Genomic DNA, 10,742 nt, shown 5'->3' with positions numbered 1-10,742 from the left:
GCCCACACAGACATGGGCCAGGCGTCAGGGTACCTGAGGGGTTCCCCGGGCCATTGGAGACCCCCCTGAGATGTCAGGGATAGGGCAGGGTGGGGGGTCCCCCCCCCCCTCCCCGGCCCAGCCCCGAGAACGTGTGCACCTTGGCACTGCCAGACTGGCACCTTGGCACCGCAAATCTGGGTATTTCACACTCTGCCGATTCATTAAGACCACTCATAAAGACTGAGTCTTGATTTTGTGCAACAACCATGTCTTTCTCTCCATTTCAGATCCCCTGTGAAAATCCAAACACAGTATATTGTGAAATTGTTAGATGTAAAACAGAACAAGCTGTTGGGATTCACTGCCTGACAAAGGTGCAGGAAGTAAATTCAACAGCAACTTTCAAAAGGGAACTGGACAGATTCTGTGGGAAAAGAAACTTGCCGGCCGATGGAACTAGTCAGATAGTTCACTCAAAGAGCTAGCATGGGAACGATGGGCAAGATGGCCTCTTTCTGAGACTTGTTTGCATTTGAAGAAAGTGTGAAAAACCTGGAAGCCACTTCCTACGAGGGGGCTAGAAGCAGAGATGATGGAATGTTTCCAAAAGGAAATTGGATGGGCTTTTGAGGGAAATAAACTGACAGGGATATGGGGATAGATCAGGGCAATGGTTTGATCTACAGAGATCCACAAGTTGTGAATCTTTGGAATTCTCTACCCCAGAGGGCAGTGGGAGCTCAGTCATTGCGTGTGTTTAAAACAGAGACTGACAGATTTCTAAATCCCAATAACACAAAGGGATATGGGGATAGTGTGAGGGGAAAGGCATTGAAGTGGATGATCAGCCATGATTGTATTGAATGGTGGAGCAGACTCGATGGGATGAATGGACAACTACTACTCCTATGTTCCAATGATCAAAGATAGTCAGGAAAGCAAATTGTGAAGAGAACATAAGGAGGTTAAAACGTTTACATGTTAAATGAGTGGAATAAGATCTGCTAAATGGAGAATAATGTGGGAAATGTGTAACTGTCCATTTTGGCCAGAAGAATAAAAAAGCTGATTATCTAAATGGTGAGAGGGGCAGCACGGTGGCGCAGTGGGTTAGCCCTGCTGCCTCACGGCGCCGAGGTCCCAGGTTCGATCCCGGCTCTGGGTCACTGTCCGTGTGGAGTTTGCACATTCTCCCCGTGTCTGCGTGAGTATTGCCCCCACAACCCAAAGATGTGCAGGCTAGGTGGATTGGCCACGCTATGTTGCCCCTTAATTGGTAAAAATTAATTGGGTACTCTAAATTTATGAAAATAAATAAATAAATAAATCTAAATGGTGAGAGATTGCAGAGCTCTGAGACTCAGAAGGATCTGGGTGCCCAAGAGCATGAATCACAAAAGGCGAGTATACAGGTACAGCAAGTAATTAGGGAAGCTAATAGAATGTTATTGTTTATTGTGAGGAGAATTGAATATAAAAGTAGGGAGGTTATGCTTCAGTTATACAGGACATTGGTGAGACCACATCTGGAGCACTGTGTACAGTATTGCTCTCATTTAAGGAATGATGTCAATGTGTTGGAAGCAGTTCAGAGAAAGTTTACTGGACTCATACCTGGAATTGGAGGCTGGTCTCATGAGGAATGATTGGACAGGCAGGGCTTGTGTCCGATGAAGTTTAGGTGATTTGATTGTACTGTATAAGATCCTGAGGGGTCTTGACAGGTGGATGTGGAAAGGATGTTTCCTCTTGTGGGAGAATCGAGAAATTGGAGTCACTTTAAAAGTAATAACTTGCCCATTTAAGGCAGAGGAGAACTTTTTCTCTCAGAGGGTTGTGAGTCTTTGGAACTCCTTTCCTCAAAAGGCAGTAGAAGCTGAGTGAATATTTTGAAGGCAGTGTCAGCACTGAATAGAAATTCACAACAGACAATTCTCGTTTGTATTGAACATTCTTCCCTCTCTCATTCCAAAAGCTGTACATCTCTGTCCCAAACACTCTCCCTCCATTCTCACTCTGCTCTACCTAATATACACCCCCTAATTCATCCTGGTCAACAAATTCATGTTCGCTGCATCCCGTCCTGAGAACAGGGACCGGAAAATCTTAATGTAGCTGCGAGCCTTGTATATGTCGATATTACTGGACTACAAATGTGTGTATGGTACAGAATTGTATTGCTTGATTAGAGATGGTTGGGGTGATGCAAAGAACAACTTTACGAAGGAGCGAGTGGTGTTTAATTGAGCAAGGACCGATTACATCCAAATTAGACAGGAACTGGGGAATGTGGATGATTGGGAGCAGCTATATGAGGGTAATCCACATCTGACATGTGGAAGGCTTTGACAGGCCAGTTGATTGAAGTGCTGGAGAGGCATGTCACCACAAAAATAAAGGATAGAAATGGCAGGATTTGGGAACCATGGATGGCAAGGGAAATTGTGGCTTCGTCAAAAGGGAAAAGGAAGCATATGATAGGTCTAGTCATCTAAAAACTGACGAAGCACTTGAGGAATACAGTGAAAGTAGGAAGGAACTTAAACGTGGAATTAGGAGAGCTAAAAGGGGCCATGGAATGTCTTCAGCAAACCTGGTTAAGGAGAAATTCCATTACTTTTTACGCATATATTAGAAGCAAGATGTTAGCAAGAGAAAGAGTAGGCCCACTCAAGGACAATGGAGGAAAGCTATGCGTGGACCCGCAGGAAATGGGTGAAATCCCCAAGGAGTATTTTGTATTGGTATTCACCAGGGAGAAGGGCATGGCGGATGTTGAGGTCAGGGATCGGTGTGTGACAGCTCTTGAGAACGTCAATATATCAAAGGAGAAATTCTTGAGTATCCTAAATTGCATTAAGGTAGACAAGTCCCCAGGGCCGGGTGGGATCTATCCCAGGTTACTGCGGGAGGCAAGGGGAGAAATGCTTGGGGCCTTAACAGATATCTTCACATCCTCTTTGGCCGCAGGGGAGGTTCCAGATGACTAGAGAATAGCCAATGTTGTTCCCTTATTTAAGAAAATTATGGACCGGTGAGCCTGCCATCAGTATTGGGGAAGCTTTTGGAAAAGATACTGAGGGACAGGGTATATGCGCACTTGGCAGAAAATGGACTAGTTAGTGACAGGCAGCATATTTCGTACGGGGGAAAGTCATGTCTTAAAAAACTTAATTGAGTTTTTTGAATAGGTGACAAAGTAATTTGATGCGGGGATGGTTGTGAATCCAGTTTATATGGACTTTAGTAGGCATTTGACAAGGTCCCACATGGCAGACTGGTACAAAACTAAAATCACGTGGGATTCGGGGTGGGCTGGCTAGATGGATACAGAACTGGCTTGGCTATAGAAACAGAGAGTAGCTATGGAAGGGTGTTTTTCAGAATGGAGATCTGTAGCTAGTGGTGTTCCGCATGGATCAGTGCTGGGATCTCTGTTGTTTGTAGCAAATATAAATGGTCTGGAGAAAATGTGGGTAGTCTGATCAGTAAGTTTGAGGAATTGAAGATTGGCAGAGTTGCTGATAGTGCTGAGGATTGCCGAGGGATACAACAGGATGTAGATAGATTGGAGACTTGGGCACAGCAATGGCAGATGGAGTTTAATCCGGATAATGCAAGGTGATGCATTTTGGAGGTTCAAATCTAGGTATGAATTATACTGTAAATGGCAGAACCCTTAGAACATTAACCGATAGAGGGATCTGGGCGTGCAGGTCCACAAATGTGGCAACACAGGTGGCCAAGGTGATTCAGAAGGCATATGGCATGCTTGCCTTCATCAGTCGACAAAATTATGAGAGGCATCGACAGGTTGGATAGTCAGAGGCTTTCTCCAATGGTGAAGTGTCAATTACAAAGGGGCTCAGGTTGAAGGTAAGAGGGGGAAAGTTTAAGGGAGATGTGCGCAGTAAGTTTCTCACACAGAGACTGGTGGGTGCCTGGAACGCGCTGCCAGAGGATGTGGTGGAAGCAGCACATTAGCAACATTTAAGAGGCATCTGGATGGGTCAATGAATAGGGAGGAAGTAGAGGGATACGGACCGAGTCAGGGCAGAAGGTTTGTTTTAAAGTTAGGGCATCATGTGCTGAGGGTTGGAGGGCCGAAGGGCCTGTTCTTGCCCTGTACTTTTTTGCGTTCTTTGTTCTTATTACATCTCTGGTAGTGATATTTAATTCCTCCCCCATATTTTTTAGCATTAATCGAATAATCAACACGGATGCAAAATATCTATTTAACTCCTTTGCCATTTCCTTATTCCCCATAGCTATCTCCCAGATTTATTTTCTAAGGGGCCTGTGTGAAGTTGAGGTTACAATTAGATCAGCCAGGGACTTATTGAATGGTGGAGCAGGCTGGAGGGGCTGAATGGCCTACTCCATTCCAGAATCTAGAGAATTTTGACAGATTTTCTTTTCTCCGTTGAGGTTAATTTGCCTTCATATTTCTGGGCAATATTTGCCTAAAAGTGCCTATTTGGTTCTGGTTTGGAGGAGAGCCACCTGATGTGTATCCGCTCAGCACATTACCATCACTGGAAGTCCAGAATATTGAATGATGATCACCAATGTATCCACTATCTCTACAGCCGCCTCTTTCAACACTCTGGGATGTAGAGCATCAGTTTTTTGGGGATTTATTGACTTCCCATCCTGTTAATTTCTCCAGCACTGCTTTTTCACTCAGACTAATTCCTTTCAGTTCCTCGTGATCACCAGCTCCTCGGTTCTCCAGTGTTTTTGGGATGATTTCTGTATCTTCCTCCGTGAAGACAGACACACATTGTTTAGTTTCTCTGCCATTTCCTTATTCCCCATTATAAACTCTCCTGTCTCTGCCTGGAATGGACCCACATTGGCCTTTGCTAATCTTTTCCTTTCTTTTTACCAGCTTCTTACTCCTTCTTTATAAATGTTTTTTTAAATTCAGTTTTCATGTTTTATATTGAACAAATTACAAATTGTTAGAGAGAGAGAAAAAAAACAAGAACACGCAAAAATTAACATATATATTTACAGGTAAGCATCTTCGTAATAATAACTGTGGCCGCCCCCCTTTAGCCGGCCTACATATTTTACATTCCCCAATATGGCCGAGGCACATGTTTATAGGCATTTATTTACAGTTTGGTTTTGGGCCTTAGCTAGCCATCAAACCCCCGTAACGAACCCGTAGACCCCCCCCCCCCCCCCCCCCCCGATTCCCATCCATTTTCCCCTGATTCTTGGCCACCCGACTATTCTTCCTCTTGTTCGTTGGCCACAAACAGGACCCGGAACAATTGCATGAATGGCTCCCACGTTCTGTGGAAGCCGTCGTCTGACCCTCGGATGGCGAATTTGATTTTCTCCATTTGGAGAGATTCCGAGAGGTCGGACAGCCAGTCTGCAGCTCTGGGCGGTGCTGCTGACCGCCAGCCAAACAGGATTCTACGGCGGGCGATCAGGGAGGCAAAGGCAAGGGCGTCCGCCCTCCTCCCCAGGAATAGATCTGGCTGGTCTGAAATCCCGAAGACCGCCACTATCGGGCATGGCTCCACCCTCACCCCCACCACTTTGGACATAGCCTCGAAGAAGGCTGTCCAGTACTCCACAAGTCTGGGGCAAGCCAGAACATGTGGGCGTGGTTGGCCGGGCCTCTTTGGCACCGTTCGCATCTGTCCTCCACCTCCGGGAAGAACCTGCTCATACGGTTTCTTGTTAAGTGGGCTCTATGTATCACTTTTAGTTGCGTCAGGCTGAGCCTTGCGCACGTGGAGGTGGAGTTGACCCTATGTAGTGCTTCGCTCCAGAGTTCCCACCCTATCTCCATCCCCAGGTCGTCCTCCCATTTCCTTCTTGTTGCGTCCAGTACGGTGTCGTCCCTTTCTACCAGTCGGTCATACAAGTCGCTACAGTTCCCTTTCTCTAGGATACTTGCGTCCAGTAGGTCTTCCAGTGGTGTCTGTCGTGGCGGTTGTGGGTACGTCCTTGTCTCCTTTCGTAGGAAGTTTTTGAGCTGGAGGTACCGTAGCTCGTTCCCCCCAGCTAGCCAAAATTTCTCTGTCAGTCTTGCTCCTTCTTTGCTGAATTTGAAAACAAGTTCCCAATCCTCCAGCTTACTACTATTTTAGCAGGGCAGCACGGTGGCGCAGTATTAAGCACTGCTGCCTCGTGGCGCCGAGGTCCCAGGTTCCATCCCGGCTCTGGGTTACTGTCTGTGTGGAGTTTGCACATTTCCCCGTGTTTGCGTGGGTTTCGCCCCCACAATCCAAAGATGTGCAGGGTAAGTGGATTGACCACGCTAAATTGCCCCTCAATTAGAAAAAGATGAATTGGGCATTCTAAATTTATATTTAAAAAAAGATCACTACTATTGTGGCCACTTGATGTGCCTCTTTCTTTGATCTAATGGAATCTTTTAACTTTTCTTGGAAGCTACTATTTCATCACTTTTCCCATTGGATTTTTGTTTCTTAACAGAATCTATATTTTATATAAATATGTAACAAATCCTTAAATGCTAGTGCTTGCCTGTCTAACACCATAACTTTTATTGGAAGTACCGAATCTGCCACATACAACTTGCCCCTCATACCTCAACAGTTTCCTTCTGTGAGAAACATCCATATAAATTAAAGACAGAAACCATATCATAGAATTTACAGTTCAGCAGGAGGCCATTTGGCCCACCGGCTCTTGGAAAGAGCACCCTCCCCAAGGTCAACACCTCCACCCTATCCCCATAACCCAGTAACCCCACCCAACACTAAGGGCAATTTTGGACACTAAGGGCAATTTATCATGGCCAATCCACCTAACCTGCACATCTTTGGACTGTGTGAGGAAACCGGAGCACCCGGAGGAAACCCACGCACACACGGGGAGGATGTGCAGACTCCGCACAGACACTGACCCAAGCCGGAGTCGAACCTGGAGCTGTGAAACAATTGTGCTATCCATAATGCTACCGTGCTAACCACCTTAGCCCATCTTCACGGCAACGTGGCATGGATCGGGGTACATCCAAACAGAAATGCAAACTAAATATCTTTTCACTTCCAAACACACTCTCACTCTGAACCTCGTGAAATTTGAAACCAAGTATTTTAACAAGTATCAAAGAGCATCAGCCCATTGAAGGCAAAGTCGTGGGAATGGTCAGTCCAGCAGGAAAAAACACTCCGACCCTCCCTATCAACCAACTGACAAAGTGAATGAAATGCAATGCTGCATTGAATTGAAAGCAGGAACAATCACAACAGAATCCAACCCCTGTAATCACTTGTGAACTTGTTGGTGTCTCAGCAGGTTCGATGAATCACAAAATCCTTTCCCACACTTGGAGCAGGTGAACGGCCTCTCCCCAGTGTGAATTCGGTGGTGTGACTGCAGGCTGGACAATTGAGTGAATCCCTTCCCACACTGAGGGCAGGTGAAAGGCCTCTCCCCAGTGTGAATTCGCTGGTGTGTCTGCAGGCTGGACAATTGAGTGAATCCCTTCCCACACTGAGGGCAGGTGAACGGCCTCTCCCCAGTGTGAACTCGCTGATGTGTCTGCAGGTTGGATAAATCACTGAATCCCTTCCCACACTGCGAGCAGGTAAATGGCTTCTCCCCAGTGTGAACTCGCTGGTGTGTCCTCAGGTGGGATAAGTGAATGAATCCCTTCCCACACTGATAGCAGATGAACGGCCTTTCCCCAGTGTGAACTCGCTGGTGTGTCCTCAGGTGGGATAACTGAATGAATCCCTTATCACACTGAGAGCAGGTGAATGGTCTCTCCCCAGTGTGAACTCGCTGGTGTGTCCGCAAATCAGCTAACTGAGTGAATCCCTTCCCACACTGAGAGCAGGTGAATGGCGTCTGCCCAGTGTGAACTCGCTGGTGTTTCTGCAGGCTGGACAAGTGAGTGAATCCCGTCCCACACTGAGGGCAGGTGAACGGCCTCTCCCCAGTGTGAACTCGCTGATGTGTCTGCAGGTTGGATAAATCACTGAATCCCTTCCCACACTGCGAGCAGGTAAATGGCTTCTCCCCAGTGTGAACTCGCTGGTGTGTCCTCAGGTGGGATAACTGAATGAATCCCTTCCCACACTGAGAGCAGATGAACGGCCTTTCCCCAGTGTGAATTCGCTGGTGTGTCCTCAGGTGGGATAACTGAATGAATCCCTTATCACACTGAGAGCAGGTGAATGGTCTCTCCTCAGTGTGAACTCGCTGGTGTGTCCGCAAATCAGCTAACTGAGTGAATCCCTTCCCACACTGAGAGCAGGTGAATGGCGTCTGCCCAGTGTGAACTCGCTGGTGTCTCTGCAGGTGGGATGATTGAGTGAATGTTGTTTCACACCGAGAGCAGCTGAACGGCCTCTCTCCAGTGTGACTGCGCCGATGAATCTCCAGCACAGACGGGCATCTGAATCCCTTTCCACAGTCCCCACATATCCAGGGTTTTTCCATGGTGCCAGTATCCTTGTGTCTTTACGATCAGTTAAAGTCTTGTCCACACACAGGACACATGTACGGTCTCTCCCGGCTGTGAATAGTCCGATGTTTTTTGAGGCTGTGCAACTGGTTAAAGCTCTTTCCACAGTCAGTGCACTAGAACACTCTCACACAGGGTGTCCATATGTCTTTGTGCTTTTCCAGTCACATTGATGTTTAACATTTTTTGAAGCTGACAGATCGGGCAAACATTGCTCCTTCTTAATTCAAAGTCTGACCATATTCAGTTGCCAAATATTTCAGTGACTGTCGGATTGAGACGTGACATTTGAGATTTCTGTCTCTACTTCGTCATCATCTAATATCCTGAAAAAATAATTTACAAAATATATCATTGTCAGTACAGGGTAAAAATTCAGATAATTCTAGTTTCCCTGGAACATTCTTTTCTCTCTTATTTGTGAAAAGCAGGAAATCTCCATCCCACACTCTCTCCATTCTCACTCTGCTGTATCTAATATTCACACTCCCAATTCTGCTGAAGGTGCTGATTCAGGCTGACTGACAAATCATATAATCATAGACATTACAGTGCAGAAGGAGGCCATTTGGCCCATCGATTCTACACCGGTCCTTGGAAAGAGCACCCTACTCAAGCTCTCACCTCCACCCAATCCCCATAACCCCACCTAACTTTTTGAACACTAAGGGCAATTTAGCATGGCCAATCCAGCTAACCTGCACATCTTCGGACTGTGGGGGGAAACCCATGGACACTCGGGGAGAATGTGCAGACTCCGCACAGAGAGTGACCCAAGCCGGGAATTGAACCTTAAACGACCCTGGAGCTGTGAAACAACAGTGCTAACCACTGTGCTACCATGTTCACTGCTTTCTGTACCGGACTCAGAGATCATAACAAAATAGATGCTGGAGTCGGCCATTCGGCCCATCGAGCCTGCTTATCCATTCAGTAAGATCATTGATCGATCTACCATTTTCCCCCAATTTACCCCATATCCCTTGACATTATGAATATCTAGAAATCTATCAATCTCTGTCTCCAAAATACTTGATCACCCGGGTTTCTCAGTTCTCTGGGGTAGAGATTTCCAAAGCTCCACCACATCCTCGAGTGAAGAAATCCCTCCTCCTCTCAGCTTTCTCTCCATTTTCCTATTGATTCCCCATAACCCTCAGCTCCCTCTCAATCAGAAATCTGTCCAACTCAACGGTGAATATATTCAGTGACTCCCAGACTCCACTGGTCCCTGTGGAAGAGAAACCCAGAGACTAACAACCCTCTGAGGGAAGAACAAAGAAAAATTACAGCAGAGGAACAGGCCCTTCGGCCCTCCAAGCCTGCGCCGATCCAGATCCTCTATCTAAAACTGTCGCCTATTTTCTAAAGAACAAAGAAAAGATGACTGGAAATATAGAACGTAGCCACAGTACAATATTGCACAACTGCAAATAATAATGAATGTACTTTATTACTGAACCATCAATAATATATCTAATCTGTACCATATAACCACACTGGGCTTTTCGCTGATATTAATTTGCTGTCCACTCAAATGTCAGCATCTCCTGGGGAGGATTTTTCCTTCACTTCCGCTGTGACATCACAATGGGGCCCTGCCTGAATCAGCCAATAGAAATTATTCTATTCCGCGCTGTCGTCACCCGGGACTATCCTGCTGAGGTGTTGACCAATGGGAAGAGTGGGAGCGTTCTGCTTCCCCAGCCAATCATAGCGCGGGTTTTGTGGGAATGAGAATTGAGCTTCACACAAACTGGAACCTCCTCTTGTCTCCAACATCTGTCAGTAAAACACTTTCTTTTCTCCCCCTTTCCATTTATTTTCTCATTCTCACCTTCAATTGGTCACTTGCAGCAACTGAAGGAAAGGAAGTGAATCCAGGGAGGGTGCAGACTCTGGAAAGCTTGGCCAAGGTCTCTCTCTCTCTCTTAAAGACATTGACATCCTTTGCTCCCTCAGCTTGACACATTTAGTTGTCTGGCTAAAGGATGGTCTCTTTCCTAATGTTCATAATTAAAGAGCTGGTTTCCCCAGGAGATGGCTGACATTTAAGGGGACAGTAATTAATATCGGACAGAGATATGTCTTGTGTTGCTCTATGGTAGATTATATATTTGTGGTTCTGTAATTAAGTGCAATATTATTTTTAGTTATGTAATAAAGTACTGTAGGTACATTATATATTTCCAGGCATGTATTATTGTGACACAAAAGGAGTCCATTCAGTTACCCGAGTCCATGCTGATTCAAGAAAGAGAAATCCCGTCGGTCCCATTTCACCTCTACATCCTTG

General features: G+C 46.1%; 1 pseudogene; it reads right to left on the bottom strand.

The window, feature by feature from the left end:
- Positions 1-6,899: 6,899 nt before the first annotated feature.
- On the bottom strand, positions 6,900-10,036 carry LOC119952167 (annotated as a pseudogene).
- Between the last annotated feature and the right edge of the window lie 706 nt (positions 10,037-10,742).

Source organism: Scyliorhinus canicula, chromosome 17, assembly GCF_902713615.1.
Source record: "Scyliorhinus canicula chromosome 17, sScyCan1.1, whole genome shotgun sequence".
In the NCBI taxonomy this organism is placed as follows: Eukaryota; Metazoa; Chordata; class Chondrichthyes; order Carcharhiniformes; family Scyliorhinidae; genus Scyliorhinus; species Scyliorhinus canicula.
This window is presented reverse-complemented; position numbering and strand designations above follow the sequence as displayed.